Here is a 15138-nt window from a genome sequence, read left to right as displayed (position 1 = left end):
AGTTCGTGGCTGAAAATGTTGGCCATACAGGTGGGGTGGACCACTTAGAAAATCCATGAGATAGCCTTTGTGCTAAATGCTATTCCACGTGTAATTTATAATTCATACTGTGATTTGCCTGTTAATTTACATTTAATTTATGTTGATTTTGATTTGGATTAAAGTAAAAGTTGTAAAGGTGAAATAATGTTTGGTAATTTCTTAATTTGGGGGTCATTCAGTAAAGTTGGTGCTTTTGGTTTATGGATCCCCATGATGATTGTAACAGAATTAAAATTAAAAATCTAAAGTCTTTCACATTGGTACTACATTGCCAATTTTTCTGGGAAAGGAAATTGTTCCCAGTTGTCAAATTGTCTCTGAATGTTTAGTAAATAATTATTACCCTACTTTCCCCAACCTAGGTCTGTTGCTAGTGCTAATTGTAGGTCACCTAGAATCACCTGTTCCCTTGACATCATCACCATCATTTTAGTACTGTACAGTAGTTTGGAATCATGGAAGATGCAGTATTTGGATAAATAAAACAATTTATATATATGATTTATAATGTTTTGTCACTGTTTTATATCTCAGGTGTATCCAGTTCACACACTTGCGGTTAGACTTTCTAACGTTATTCTATAATCCAGAAAATTCAAAATCCAGGAATGCCTTGGTCCCAAGTATTCCAGACTGAAGAGATTACAATGTACTAAACAGGTGAAAATTTAATTTCTAAGGCAACAACTTATCCTATCTCAAAATACAAATATAAACAATCCATTTTTCAATGTTCTCCCTTCTATCCTGCTTTTCTGAAAGCTTTGGCTCCTTGCTGAAGTATGCTTACAGTACCTCACCCAAATGGTTGTCTTATCAGTGCTATTTGAGTCTAATTCTGTTTTCACCTGATTTCCAGAAACACAAATCTAATAGAGCTGGATGGTATTCAGGAGTTTTACCTAATTTTAACTTCCCTAACTCACATATCAGCTTTGGTGCTAATATTGCCACAGAGGATGATAGCGGGTAACTGCACAAATCGGGCATCAAATCTAAGAACTTCATAGCTTTATGTCCCAAGTGTATGCTGTCGAGCTATGAGGAGATTAATGAACTTATTTGGAAAAGAATGCTTAAGAAGAGAATCTACTTTATCCCAAATCTATAAACAGCATGTATCACTTTTGATTAGAGGATCTTAAAGGAGATGAAGAGATGGAAAAATGTAAAAAAGTTATTTCAGAGTGAGGGGTCTGGATGGCTGGAGGGATGAGTGTCAGAGGTACCAAGTGGTTAGGCTGGGAGACTGTAGCATTGCAACAGAGATAGGAAGGAACAAAGTCATAAAGGGATTTAAACTGAAAGGATGAAAAGTTTAAATTTGAGGTGTGCAGAACTGGGAGTTAATTAGGTCAGCAACTATAGCAGTTGCAGCCTCCCACCGCTGATGACATTAGAGTGCCTCTGCGTCCTGTTGCCAACTCCACCACAAGTGTTGGCACTGCAGTCTTTCCCAACATCAATAAACCTCTTGTTGCGCATTCTTTGCTGCCCAGAGCTTTTCTGTTGCTGGTTTGCCTTTGGGACCCCTCCTTTCCCATTCTCTGCTGCCACCTGGCTTGTCCCTGACCTGTCACCAGCTGAAAACCTACTTCCCTTACAGACACTGCTGCCTCCTCTATGGTCTTCTATGGCACTTCTCAGCCACTGTCTGGCCCATTCCCAGGACATTATTGCTGTTTGGCCCATAGCTTGCTCGATGCTGCCAAACACTACATGTGATTGTTGTTAATTTTTGATTGTGGTCAAAGTAAACTACGAAATTGTTTATCATAATTAAATTTGAATATATTTTGTTCACGGATGCTACAGCTGACTTGTAATTATTTTAACTAATTTACTTACTTGGATGTAAAAATGAAAATATTTTCAGATATAACATTACATGTATGACTGTAAATTAAACCACATGTTCTGATATTTATCAGTCATTTTATTCTTAGAACTTTATTCCTTTAAGTTTATGGTGACAAGCACAACCAAAAGTGAAACACTCATGTCTAACCACATTATCCAGGAAAGAGACTAAATGAAGCAATTGTCTACAAACCACATTCAGAACTCTATTCTACAGGGTGGAAATAAAATCCTTAATTGCTTCCTCTTGACAATATGAGTCATGCAGTGATTTGCCAGTGTAATCAAGCCATCTAGTAATTCATTGTATTAATCTTGTCATTATTTCATGTACAGAATCATAAACAATGTCTGTGTATTTCAGATGTACAGTGAAGTTCTAAATCCTGGTGCAAACAATGTTTTTTTTGCACTGTAATTTCAATTATCTTGATTCACTGGAATAAAAAGGAAGGGAGAAAGAGGGAGGGTGAATTTCTATCACTCCCTCTGACCTAATGAATCTTGTGCCTTAAAACAAATATACAAAATCAATAAATACATAAACAAATTTCCAGCAATGTCCTCATATAGCACATTGCTAATCAATCTAATTTTACTCTCAAAAGAATCATAGGGCTAAATATTACGCTCTCCTGCCAATGAGTGTGAAGACAGGGCATCAACCTGTCTGAAATTTTACAGGAGGCGGAAGAAGCAATAGGCGGCCTGGCCGCCCTTGGGTCTATGGAGAAAGCGGCCAATTAATTGCCACTTAAGAGCCTCATCCCGCTGTCACAGGTATTCTACCTGCCATGCTATGCAGGAAGCCCAACAGTTTGAGCTGAGTGGGCTGGTGTCGGGCAGTGTGGGGGAACCTTCTTTGGGGGCCTCCTGAACCCATCGGAGGTACCCCTCCCACAAGGCTATTCTCCTAATAACCTACCCTTAACCTGTTAAACCTTACCCCTCGCCTGTCCCATTCAACCCCCCCCCCTCCCCCGCCACCCCATCACCCCCACTTGCTCCCCTTGTCACGATCCTCATCCTCAGACTTACCTGTCAGTTCAGGCTCCTCAACATACAACAGCATACAATAGAAGTTTCTTTTTTTTTAAGTTTGCTCCTCCAGTTATTTTCCTTTTGTGCCCTGGATGCTCTGATTCGTGCTGGGGTACATTTCCTGAACACCAAGCACTGAGCACCATGCCAACAGCAGCCAGAATGCACAGCCAAACCTGCAGCTCCAGGCCTTAATGCATCCCTGATTCAGATACCAATTCTTGAGACTAAGCCCTGCCAGAAAGTGGGCCTATGCTGGGGATGTAAACAGCTCATGTTAGTTGATTCACTAAATTTGGATGTACTTGGCCTGGACAGACCTTGGCAGGTCTCCACTTCTGATGCTCTCCATCTGTCCAGGAGACATGAAGACGACAGATATTGAGTACTGTGAATTTTGTTGGAATATGCAGTACTTAGGTAATTATTGGACTAAAAAGATTGAGGAAACTCATATTTAGCATATTATGCCACTTACACTCCATCCATGCAATAGTTGCAAGTTTCCTTGATTTTCTGGCAGCTTTGATTATCTGCTTTCCCAAATTATTGGGCCCATATGCATAGGAATATTACTTACCTGATGCCACTATGCCCAGGGAATTTTCTTCTTTTATAGCTGGAAAAGTTAGACCGATATAAAACAGACATGGCTGCTCCTCCAGTCACTTAATTCAGATGGAGGTGAGGACTTTGAGACCTTTGAATAATCCCTAAACTTAACACACTGATTTCTAGTTTTAAAGACATTTTTCAAACTTGATTTTTGACAGCTTTTCTTACTGAGGCTTGCACTTGAGTCTGCCTCCTTAACTCCACAATGCTATCATATAACCCTACCCCTACATTCTTTGAAGCCCTTCCCCTCCTTGAGAGCTTGAAAGTCTTTCTGTTGAAAACTTCACAGCCCTCTTGGCAAAATACTGCACTGCCATGGAAACCTATGTGACCAGATGGCTTGTGACTGTCTATAGTTCTGGAAAGAGACACAACATCTTATTGTGGCAGTTGCCATGGCTGAAAAAAGTACAATGGGATCAATGAAAAAATCTCTGCGACCACCCAATAAGGTCTCACTGCGCCATTTGGTATTTGCACCCAGTGGGGAGACATCAGTGCTAATGGAGATATCCAGCATCTGCAGTATTTTGCTTTCATTTTAGGGCTAATGAAGACACTGGTCAACTCATATACAAGATGGACAATCATGCTCAGCTGCTCAACCAATGGCAGAGTTTCCATTGCTGGTGCTGACAGGCATGTATTTCTCAACAGAGAGAGTTTGGTGTCCTGTGAGAGGGGTCAGGCTGCCTGGGCAGCAGGGGTTGGCAGAGGAAGCACTGCTGCTCAAACCACCAGCAGCTCATGGACCGGAGATGAGATTAGGCTACTCTGACATCGTGCAGAGAGGCAAGGAGGAGCCTCAGCAAAAATATCCTCCTGGTCAAGAGGAGGATAGAGGAGCAGAGACGGGGTTGGAAGGAGAGGAAGGCACCACTTATGATATTGGGTGTACTGCCCAAGAGTCAGATTCCTGCAGATTTCAGCATGTCAGTGTCGGAGGAGACTGTGCTTGTCCAGGCAGATAGTCTCAGAGATTTGCGCTATGTACACAGTGACCTGATGCCTTGTGCCCCCATTGGCTATCCCCTACCTGCAGTTGTCAAGGTCATCGTGAGTTCAGCTCTTTTGTCTATGTTTGGACCAAGGTTGTAATAAGGTCAGGAACTGACTGGCTCTGACTGACCCCAAACTGAACATCAGCAAACAGGTTATTGCTAAGTAAGTGCTGCTTGATTGCACTTTCGATGACCCATTCCATCACTTTGCTGCTGATCGAGTGTAGACAATGGAGCAGTAATTGGACAGGTTAGATTTGTCCTGCTCTTTGTGGACAGGACATACCTCGGAAATTTTCCACATTGCCAGGTAGATGCCAGTGTTGTAGCTTCATTGGAACAGTTTGGCTAGGGGAGCAGCAAGTTCTGGAGCATAAGTATTCAGTACTATTGCTGGAATGTCATCAGGGCCCATAGCCTTTGCAGGATCTAGTGGCTCAGTTGTTTCTTGACATCACGTGGAGTGAATTGAATTGGCTGAAGACTGGCATCTATGATGCTGGAGACTTCCGGAGGAGGCTAGGATGGATCATCTACTTAACACTTTTGGCTGAAGATGGTGGAAAATGCTTCAGCCTTGTCATTTGCACTGATGTGCTGGGCTCCACCATCATTGCAGAGGATGAGCCCCTTGGTCAGTGGTCAGGGACAGGAGGGTGTGATTGTGAGTGAGGCAGGTAAGGAGATCAAGAAGACAGAAGTGGAGGAGCCTCAACCCTTGCAATTATCCAACACCTTTCTTTCAGCATGCATGGATGAGAGCGGGGGCTGTAGGGTGGATGAGTAAACTGACCATGGCATGGCGCAGGAAGCCATTCAAGTGGGGGGAGTAAATAGGAAAGTAGTGGTAGCTGTGGTCATTATAGTCAGTGAGATAGAAATAGTTCTCTGTAGCATAGAGCAAGGGTCCAGACAGCTGTGTGGCCTGTCTGGTGCCAGGGTTCAGGAAACTGCTCAGAGCTGAAGAGGAACTTGCAGTGAGATGGGGAGGATGCAGTTGTCATAGTTCCTGTAAATAGTAACAACAAAAACAGGAAAGAGGTTCTGCTTAGGGAGTGTGAGCAGCTAGGGACCAAATTAAAAAGCAGAACCTCAAAGGTAATAATCTCTATTATTATCTGAGCCACGATCAAATTGGTTTAGGAATAGGGAGATACATGCGTGGCTTAAAGATTGGTGTGGGAAGGATGGGTGTTGATTCATGGGGTCCTGGCACCTGTACTGGGGAAAGTGGGAGCTACACCTTTGGATGGTCTTCACCTGAACCTTGCTGGAGCCAATGTTCTGACAAGTCGTATAACTAAGATGGTGGCGAGGGCTTTAAACTAAATAGTTGTGGGGGGGAAGGATCACATGAGGCATGGCAGGAAGGCATAGAGCATACAAACTTAAGGCTGCACCAGCAGATAAGGTCAGAGTTTGTAAAAGTAGTAAAAAGACAGAACTAAAGGTTCTGTACCTGAATGTTCATAGCATTTGTAACGAAACAAATAAATTGATAGCTCAAATATAAAAAAATAAGAATGCCCTGTTAGCCAATACAGAAACAGGGTTGCAAGATGACCAAAGCTGGGATCAGGGTATTCAAGGGTACTTGACATTTCAGAAAGACAAGAAGCTAAGATAAGTGGTGGGGTAGCTCTGTTAATTAGGGATGACATTAGTACAATAGTGAGAGATGACCTTAGTTCTAAAGACCAAAATGTAGAATCAGTTTGAATAGAGATAAGAAATAGCAACGGTCACTTGTCACTCAAGATCCAAGGCACAAGTAATTTGTGGGATTAATTTATACGTCCCCTAACAATAACTACACTGTAGGATGGAGTATACAAGAAGAAGTAATGGTGGCTTGTAAGAAAGGTACTGCAATAATCGTGGGTGATTTTAATCTACATATAGATTAGATGAATCAGATTGGCAAAGGTAGCCTGGAAGATGAGTTCATAGAGTGTTTTTGGGACAATTTCTTAGAGCAGCATGTCCTACAACCAATCAGAGAGCAGGCTATTCTAGACCTGGTAATGAGACAGGATTAATTAATGACCTCTTAGTGAAGGAGCCTCTCAGTAGCAGTGATCATACTATGATTGAATTTCGCATTCAGTTTGAGGGTGAGTAGACTAGGTCTAAGACTGCTGTTTTAAACTTGAATAAATGCAATTACAAGAGTATGAAGACAGAGCTGGCTAAAGTGAACACAGAAACTAGGTTAAAGGGTAGGACAGTAGAGGTGCAATGGCAGACATTTAAGGAGATATTTCATGACACTCAGCAAAGATACATTCCAGCGAGGAAGAAAGACTCTAGGAGAAGGATACACATGTGGCTAACCAAGGAAGTTAAAGATAGTGCAATAAAAAGCATATAATTCTGAAAATATTCATAGTATGTCAAAAGATTAGATAGAATTTAAAAGCCAGCAAATATTGTCTAAAAAAAAGAGGGAGAAAACAGGTTACAAGAGAAAGCTAGCTAGAAATATAAAAACAAAGAGTAAGGGTTTTTTTAAAATTCATTTGCGGGATGTGGGCCTGGCTGGCTAGGCCAGCATTTACTTCCCATCCCTAATTGCCCTTGAGAAGGTGGTGGCGAACTGTCTTCTTGAACTGCTTTAGTACATGTGGTGTAGGTACACCCAGAGTGCTGTTAGGGAGCGGGTTCCAGGAATTTGAACCAGCGACAGTGAAGGAACGGTGATGTATTTCCAAGTCAGGATGGTGAGTGACTTGAAGGGGAAGTTCTAGGTGATGGTGTTCCCATCTATCTGCTGCCCTTGTCCTTCTAGATGGTAGTGGTCATGGGTTTGCAAGGTGCTGTCTAAGAAGCCTTGGTGAACTCCTGCATCTTGTAGATGGTACACACTGCTGCCACTGTGCGTCGATGGAGGAGGAAGTGAATGCTTGTGGATGGGGTGCCAATCAAGCGAGCTGCTTTGTCCTGGATGGTGTCAAGATTCTTGGGTGCTATTGGAACTGCATTCCAAGAGTAATCCATCACACTCCTGACTTGTGCCTTGTAGATGGTTGACAGGCTTTGGGGAGTCAGGAGGTGAGTTACCCACCACAGGGTTCCTAGCCTCTGACCTGCTCTTGTAGCCACAGTATTTATACGGCTAGTCCAGTTCAGTTTCTGGTCAATGGTAATCCCCGGATGTTGATAGTGGGGGAGTCGGCAATGGTGATGCCATTGAAGGGGCGATGGTTGGATTCTCTCTTGTTGGAGATGGTCATTGCCTGGCACTTGTGTGACACGAATATTACTTGTCACTTGTCAGCCAAGCCTGGATATTGTCCAGGTCTTGCTGCATTTGGACATGGACTGCTTCGGTATCTGAGAAGTCGTCAATGGTGCTGAACATCGTGCAATCATCAGCGAACATCCCCACTTCTGACCTTATGATGGGAGGAAGGTCACTGATGAAGCAGCTGAAGATGGTTGGGCCAAGAACACTACCCTGAGGAACACCTGCAGTGATGTCCTGGAACTGAGATGATTGACTTCCAACAGCCACAACGATCTTCCTTTGTGCTAGGTATGACTCCAACCAGTGGAGAGCTTTCCCTCTCATTTCCATTGACACCAGTTTTGCTAGGGTTCCTTGATGCCACACTTAGTCAAATGCTGCCTTGATGTCAAGGGCAGTAACTCTCACCTCACCTCTGGAGCTCTTGTCCATGTTTGAACCAAGGCTGTAATGAGGTCAGGAACCGAGTAGCCCTGGCAGAATCCAAACTGAGAGTCAGAGTGCAGCTTATTGCGAAGCAAGTGCCACTTGATAGCACTGTTGATGACCCCTTCCATCACTTTGCTGATGATTGAGAGCAGACAGACAGACAGACTGGTAATTTGCTGGGTTGGATTTGTCCTGCTTTTTGTGTACAGGACATACCTGGGCAATTTTCCACATTGCTGGGTAGACACCAGTGTTGTAGCTGGGCTGAAGCAGGGGAGCCGCAAGTTCCAGAGCACAATTCTATTGCCAGAATAGTGACAGGGCCCATAGCCTCTGCTTTATCCAGTGCCTTTAGCCATTTCTTGATATCACTTGAAGCGAATCAAGGTGGCTGAAAACTGGTATCTATGATGCTGGGGACCTCTGGATGAGGCCAAGATGGATCATCCTCTCAGCACTTCTAGCTGAAGATTCTTGCAAATGCTTCAGCCTTATCTTTTGAACTGATGTGCTGGGCTCCTCCATCATTGAGGCGAGGGATATTTTTGGAGCCTTCTCCTTCAGTGAGTTGTTTAACCATGCACCACGATTCACAACTGGATGTGGCAGGACTGCAGAGCTTGGATCTGATCTGTTGTTTGTGGAATCGCTTAGCTCTATCACTTGCTGCTTATACTGTTTGGCATGCAGGTAGTCCTGTGTTGTAGCTTCACCAGGTTGACACCTCATTTTTAGGTATGCCTGGTGCTGCTTCTGGCATGCCCTCCTGTACTCTTCATTGAACCAGGGTTGATCCCCTGGTTTGGTGGTAATAGTAGAGTGGGGGATATGCTGGGCCATGAGGTTACAGGTTGTGGTTGAGTACAATTCTGCTGCTGCTGATGGCCCACAGTATCTCTTGGTTGCCCAGTCTTTTTAAATACTTTCACAAGTATTTTAAAAAGAGAGTAACTAAAGTGAGTGTTGGTCCTCTAGAGAGTGAGAATGGGAAATTAATAATGGGTAATAAGGAAATTGCGGAAGCATTGAACAGATATTTTGTGTCTGGCTTCACTGTAGAAGACACAAATAACATGCACAAATACTTATAAATCAAGAGGTGAAAGGGACAGGGGAACTTAAAACAATTACAAACATTAGGGAAAAGGTACTGAGAAAACTATTAGAACTAAAGGCTGACAAATCTTCAGGACCTGATGACTGCATCCTAAGGTCTTAAAAGAAGTGGGTGGCGAGATTGTAGATGCATTGGTTGTAATTTTCCAAAATTCCCTACATTCTGGAAAGGTCCCATCAGATTGGAAAATAGTTAATGTAACTCCTCCATTCAAGAAATGAGGGAGACAGAAAATAGGAAACTAAAGGCCAGTTAGTCCAATATCTGTCTCAGGGAAAATGCTAGAACCTATTATTAAGGAGTTTATAGTAGGACACTTAGGAAATCTTAATGTAATCAGGCAGAGTCAACATGGTTTTGTGAAATGGAAATCAGGTTTGACTAATTTATTGGAGATCTTTGCGGAGTAACAAGCAACATGGATAAAGGGATAACAACCGAAAATGCTGGAAAAACTCAGCAGATCTGGCAGCACCTATGGAGAGAGAAACAGAGTTAACATTTCGAGTCCAAATGTTCTTCAGAGTCTTCTCTGAAGAAGAGTCATACAGACTCAGAATGTTAACTCTGTTTCTCTCTTCATAGATGCTGCCAGACCTGCTGAGTTCTTCCATTTTCTATTTTTATTTCAGATTTCCAGCATCCGCAGTATTTTGCTTTCATCTTAATGGATAAAGGGAACGTGTAGATATGGTGTATTTGGATTTCCAAAAGATATTTGATAAGGTGCCACTTAAAACTTACTACACAAAATAAGAGCTCATGGTATAGGGGATAAAATAATCGCATGGATAGAGGATTGGTTAGCTAACAGAAGCGGAAAGTAGGAATAAATGAGTCATTTTCAGGATGGCAAGCTGTAACCCGTGGAGTGCCACAGAGATCAGTCCTGGGTCCTCAGCTATTCACAATCTATATCAATGACTTCAATGAAGGGACCTAATAGGTGGTTACTAAATTTGCTAATGGCACAAAGATAAGCAGGAGAGTAAGTTGTGAAGAGTCTGCAAAGGGATATAGATAGGTTAAGTGAGTGGGTAAAAAATTGGCAGATGGAGTACAATGTCAGAAAATGTGAAATCGTCTACTTTGGCAGGAAGAATAGAGAAGCAGCATATTATTTAAATGGAGAGAGATCATAGAACTCTGCAGTACAGAGGGATCTGGGTGTCCTGGTACATGAATCACAAGAAGCTAGCATGCAGGTGCAACAAGTGATTAGGAAAAAAAAGGGATGTTGTCGCTTATTGCAAGGGAAATCAATTATAAAAGTAGAGAAGTTTGCTAAGTTGTGCAGGGCATTGGTGAGACCACGTCTGCAGTACTGTGTAGTTTTGGTCTCCTTACTTAAGAAAGAATATAATTGCATTAGAAGCAACTCAGAGAAGGTTCATGTGACTGATTAATAGGCTGAAGGGGTTACCTTATGAGGAAAGGTTGAACAGATTGGCCCTATATCCACTGGAGTTTAGAAGATGAGAGGCAATCTTATTGACACATATACGACAGGACTTGGCAGAATGGATGCCAAGGGGATGTTTCCCCTTACGGGAGAGATTAGAATTAAGGGACACGGTTTAAAATAAAGGGTTTTCCAGTAAAGGCAGAGATGAGGAAAGATTTTCTTCTCTCGGAGGGCCATTAATCTGAGGAATTCTCTTCCCCAGAGAGCAGTGGAGGCAGGGTCTGTGAATATTTTTAAGGCTGAGTTAGATGGATTCTTGATTAACAAGGGAGTCAAAGGTTGTAGGAGGTAGACAGGAAAGTAGACTTGAGGCCACAATCCGATCAGCCATGAGGGCTAAATGCTCTATTCCTGCGCCTACTTCCTACGTTTGTATGTTGTAATATCTCCAAATTTGCAGTTGACATGAAGCTGGGTGGTAGAGACAAGGTGTTGATCAGAACTTGGACAACTCAGCAGATACATCATCCCAATCAACCTGATAGGTGACAATGGTTGACGAGCCATAGCATGCATTGGGCAGAATCTCCAACATGCCTTTCAGCTGAGGATGGAGCTATCAAATGACCCTGCTCTTCTTGGCTTCCAGCCTCATCATCGCCGATGGTCTGCTACGATGGCACCTGCATGATCTCCACCAAGTCAGGCACTTCACCTCCTGTCTGCACCATCTCCCGGCTATTGTACATGTGCTTCTCCTGCAGGATGACATTGACATGAGCTGCTGGGCTCCTCAGTGGTGCCCCCTACTAACTTTCTCCCCACATATGAGGGTGGCTGATACCTGAATGATGTGACTAGCACTTGTTCTGACAATGTTAGGGCACACAGGCAGCTAGCTTATGTGCATGTTCCTGTGTACAGAATTGGAGAACTGTCACCCAGGTGCCGCTTGCCACACACCTTCCCAGTTCGTATGAGGACATTGAGGTGCTTGAGGCACCAGACCCATGTCCTCCTGATGATGCCATGGCTGCTCACCTCCTCCATGAATCCAGTCATACCCTTTTTGTCTCTTTGTGGCGGGGGGGACCTTCCGATCAGGTGCAGGGAACAAAATATACCATCTCTTGGCCGCAGCCTCGGTGAGGACCTCCAGGGAGGCATAAAAAAATCTAGGGGCTGCCCATACCTGCCCACGCTGGCAGTGCCAGCCCAATCCTGTTCTCCTCCCTGGGCAACCATCTTCACAGTGAGTGGCTGGCCCAAATTTGGCTGCTGCTCACCTTTTTAAAGTGACTGTGTCTCACTCCCAGGCTCTTTTCGCTAGTACCAATAGGGCATCGAACCTGCTCCGGAAAAATTATATAATCTCCATTTGAAAATTGTGTTGTGTCAATGATGCAGGCATGACACAGGGTTGGGATCTGGAATTGAACCTGCACCCGGTTTCCTGACCCAGAATTGAAAATCTGGCCCATAATTTTTCTTTGATTATCTGCACTCTAAATACCTCAATGATCAGGACAATGACTGCACTGTACAGCTACTAAAATATGTCTATAAAATTATTCCATTGGGTTAAGGCTGCTGGTTGCAGTAAATTGGTGAATTGATCTACTGCATGTACACGAGCAGGCAATCAGCAATACCACTGGAGCACAAACTATTTCTGCTCACACTCTGTCACAGCTGGCTTTAATATATGACACAGACCAATATACCAACTATTGAGGGCAGCTAATTTCTAAGCATAATGATGACAGGTGTAGGATCCAATTAAATGAGTGATCTTGTGCACCCAATTCACAGCATGATGCAATTTGTAAAGCTTATGAAGAAGGTTCGAGTCACTGCAATCGGGAGACATGTTGTGGGCACGAATGGTTCATAACTTCAGTACCTCGCTGATATGCAGATCACACTATGAGGAAGGCCTGGGAAAGAACTTAAATATAAATATTTAATGGTATATTTTGTTCCCTGCACCTGATCGGAAGCTCCCCCCCGCCACAAAGAGACAATGTTCTGTTGAAGAGTCACACGGACTCGAAACGTTAACTGTATTCCTCTCCGCAGATGCTGCCAGGCCTGCTGAGTTTTTCCAGGTATTTTTATTTTTATTTTTGTTTTGGATTTCCAGCATCCACAGTTTTTTGCTTTTATCTGGGAAAAAAACTTGATGTCTGAGCACAAAGTTAACCCATGATACATGTATGGGGAGCCTTATTTAAGCAAATAAATTGTAAGGATGTAGCCTTGTTCCAAATCTAACAATTTTGGATGAGGCTGTGCTTATAGTTTACAACAAGTCGCAATAAAATAGTTATGAGAGTCTTGAGGTAAGGGCTGTTTGATTATTTTTAGATTTTGAGTTATATTTTGTTGTAATTTGCTCCCAGGATTAGTTGGTTTTGCTAAGTAAACTTTTAATTTGGCAATTCTTGCTTTTGGTTACTGCCTGCATTTATATCACACAATACAAAGTTATGAGGATGCTTATTCCTTTCGGCATTTTGAACATTCTACTGTATATGATTTAGATGAGAAGGAGGAACTTCTAAGAAGCCAACAAATACAGATACAATGACATCTGAGCTGTTGTTTGCACCCTTCACTATCCTAAGGACCACATTTATAGAACCCTTCTTGTATCTGCTGTCTCCACTTTGCAAAAGGCGGAATTTAACAGAATTGTACCACTTGCTGCAGATGACTTTACAAGTCCTGTAGAATTGAAGATTACTACAGCAAAGGCTAAGGGCTCTGACAACATTGCAGTTTGAGTGATGAGGGCCTGTGCACCAAACAATAACTTTTATTTATATAGCACCTTTAAGGTAATAAGATGTCCCAAGGCATTTATAAGAGATATTATAGGGTTAACTAGAGTTAGTAAAGCTGCTCCGGTACAGCTATGACACTGATATCTACCCGACAATGTGGAGGATTGCTCAGGTATGTTCTATCCACAAAAAGAGGTGGTGCAGGCAATAATTTATTGCACAAACTGATGATACCTGTCGTGCCTCCACAGGTAACTCACACATTTACTTCAGGAAATATTGGGTGGTTGGCATTGAGTATCCCAAAATTAGGTTCTAGGATGGGGGTTGGAGCAGGCAACTAGCGCAGGGACAGTGATCATGACAACTATGAAGTTAGGGAAGCAGTTGTGTTCCTTCTCACTCCGCAAGAACATTTGGAAAAAAAAACTTATTAAAATAACCTTTAGTTAGCTGTCACTGAAAATTTCAAACAGGGCAGGCCTGACCTGTCCAACTCGTAGTTGCCCAATTTCTGTCAAGAGATCCAAAACATGCATTAGGCTCTCATTTGCTTTAGAATGAGACAGGACATCTGTTTCAGGGGGCAGGCAGTGCAACCTAAAAACTGGATCATTCCAATTTAGGATTGAACGATTTCAGGTGTCCTTGCATCCATTGTGGATGTAATTGGGTCTAACTTCTTCTCCAATAAATCCAAACAGGCTTATGTGGCTCTATTTCTCTCTCCACACCACCCTGCAATCACTAGTACAGTAATAGAAAGAATCATCATTGGTACCATATATCAACACCTACTCACTGTTAATAAGCCCACCAAAGCTCAGCTTGGATTTCACCAGTGCCCACATGGCTCCAACCTCATCACAGCCTTGATCCTGATATGGACATAGCAACTGAGTGCCAGAGGAGGGGGGAAGAGTCGCTTACCTTGAGGCCAAGGTAGGAAAGTTGCCAACTATGATTAAGTGTATTCCTGGAGGTTTCATCACATGACTTTTCCCCATGCTCCAGCCATTGGTTGGCCAATACATCTATCCTTGTGACATACTGCCTTCTGACGCCATTTGGAAAGCAAAAAGACTTATTACTCAATTAGATGGTGCTTGACTGTCAGCCAATGGCCTTCCCTCCACATCCCCCCACCATTTTCAATACTTTTATATCTAGTTAAAAGGAATGTTTAAAGAAAAAATTTAAAAATCTACCTCTTTTATTGTCCTTATGATTTCTCCATGATTGCACACAGCAGTGTCCTGAAGATTGATCTTCAATTCCTGGAGACTCCAGGCCAATCCTGGAGGGTTGGCAACCCTGCAAGGCAGCCTTTGACCAAGCATGACACCAAAGAGGCCCAGTAAAATTAAGGTCCATAGGGGTCGTAGACATATTTTTCCAGTGACAGGAGTCATATTTGACAAAGGAAGATGCTTGTGGCTGTCAGAGGAAATTCATCAGGGCAGGAGTTTCTCAAAATAAGAGCCAGGATTTTACGGCCCCTTTCGCCTGGCAGGGTATTACAGTCCCACTGAACTGAATGGAAATTTAAATGGCTCGCAGCATCCACCAGGGGGAGACATGCTGCAGCAGGG

At 43.0% G+C, this 15138-nt stretch overlaps 1 long non-coding RNA gene across 1 annotated transcript in view; it reads left to right on the top strand.

Moving 5' to 3' along the window:
* The window catches only part of LOC144692375 (uncharacterized), a 130967-nt gene extending 119513 nt beyond the window's left edge, over nt 1–11454 (top strand). Inside the window, exons 3-4 of the long non-coding RNA XR_013579312.1 lie at nt 577–702; nt 11221–11454. This is a non-coding gene — a long non-coding RNA (uncharacterized LOC144692375). The remainder of the gene's footprint in view (nt 1–576; nt 703–11220) is intronic.
* The last annotated feature ends 3684 nt before the right edge of the window (nt 11455–15138 follow it).

Source organism: Cetorhinus maximus, chromosome 17, assembly GCF_964194155.1.
Source record: "Cetorhinus maximus chromosome 17, sCetMax3.hap1.1, whole genome shotgun sequence".
Taxonomy (NCBI): domain Eukaryota; kingdom Metazoa; phylum Chordata; class Chondrichthyes; order Lamniformes; family Cetorhinidae; genus Cetorhinus; species Cetorhinus maximus.
The sequence above is the reverse complement of the archived record's forward strand: the minus strand, read 5'-3'. Positions and strand labels throughout refer to the sequence as shown.